The sequence below is a fragment of the Penaeus chinensis genome, chromosome 23 (genome assembly GCF_019202785.1).
Source record: "Penaeus chinensis breed Huanghai No. 1 chromosome 23, ASM1920278v2, whole genome shotgun sequence".
In the NCBI taxonomy this organism is placed as follows: Eukaryota; Metazoa; Arthropoda; class Malacostraca; order Decapoda; family Penaeidae; genus Penaeus; species Penaeus chinensis.
The window spans coordinates 4,813,313-4,814,659 of NC_061841.1; the positions used below are offsets into that span (position 1 = coordinate 4,813,313).

Sequence of the window (1,347 nt, forward strand, 5' to 3'; positions counted from 1 at the left end):
CCTTAAAAGATATAAGAAATGGCGTAGTGTGTTTCGATTATTTGAATCTATTGTTTGTTCCATTTAATTATAAGTTTATATAAGTAATTCTAATAGAAATGCGCCTGATTACAGAACCAAATTTGAAAATCAAATCAATTTAAGCAATTGATTAGCTGACACTTTTATTATCTACGAATATTTCCTCAGCTCTAATTAATTTCTCGGACGAATATAAACCAGGACAGATGTTAATGGTGACAGAAACCTAGATGAAGAGAATGAGATGCAACAGAGCAAGTGTGGTATGGAATCCTATCAGTTTGTCCCGTCACACTAAAAAAAAAATATATATATATAAATAAATAAATAAATAAATAAATAAAAATAAAAGTAAATAAATAAATGAATAAATAAAACAAAAACAATGAAAAATAATATTCTAGTAGTGCTATAAAAAAAAAAAAAATTATTCTGGACTCAGTGACCACTGTGGTTTCCGTCAGGCAGACAGAGAGGAAAAAGGGTTGAGAAAATTAAAAGTGCCTCTTTGACATTATCAAAGTTTCCCGCGCTTTTCCATAATTTGGATCTTTTACTTTCATTTGTTCATTAAATTCCTCATATGAAACTAAGAGAGAAGTTGAAATAAAATTGAAAATTGTCTCTAGGCTCTCGCCATTACCTTTAAAGTACTATCAATAAGGAAAATCCGACTTTATTTCTTTAATCAATACATATCTAAAAAAGACAAGCTTATTGATCTATCCATATCTTAATATGAATCAAATTAGTAAAAACTCATAACTATGAAAATAAATCAAACTAACGTCGACAAAAAAAAATATATGAATAAATGAATAAATTAATAAATGAATAAAGCATAACAAAAGCCAATTTTTAGGCATAAAAGATTTCGGATTTCCTTACTCTTTCTGAAACCTAACCTTGATTCGGTCGCCATCAATGTTGCTTTTGTGACAAGATAATAAACCTGATTTCCGGACTGCAAACCCACGTGACTTCCCAGGCCGCGCGGTATCCTTTATAAAAGCTGTATGTAGATCGTTAATGAAGAGAAGTCTGGACTACTGTATGAGGAACAGGCTCGTTTCAGGTACTTGCGCGGTGAACAAGCTTGTTATTGTTGACATTATTATTATTGTTATTGTTTTGATCGATATTGTTAGTGTGGTTACTGATGTTATTGTTGTTATTGATGTTTCCGTGATTGGTATTAATGATGATGATAATGATAACAATAATTATAGTGATAAAATGAATAATATCATTATTATTGTTGTAGTTGTAATTATCATTATTACTAGTCCGCTATCTTTCTTATCATTGATATTAATATTATCATTA

At 29.3% G+C, this 1,347-nt stretch overlaps 1 protein-coding gene across 1 annotated transcript in view; it reads left to right on the plus strand.

Moving 5' to 3' along the window:
• Window positions 1-1,088: 1,088 nt before the first annotated feature.
• Window positions 1,089-1,347, plus strand: part of LOC125037604 — a 1,280-nt gene continuing 1,021 nt past the window's right edge. Inside the window, exon 1 of the mRNA XM_047630803.1 lies at window positions 1,089-1,096. The gene's annotated coding sequence lies outside the window, so the exon portion shown is untranslated. The remainder of the gene's footprint in view (window positions 1,097-1,347) is intronic.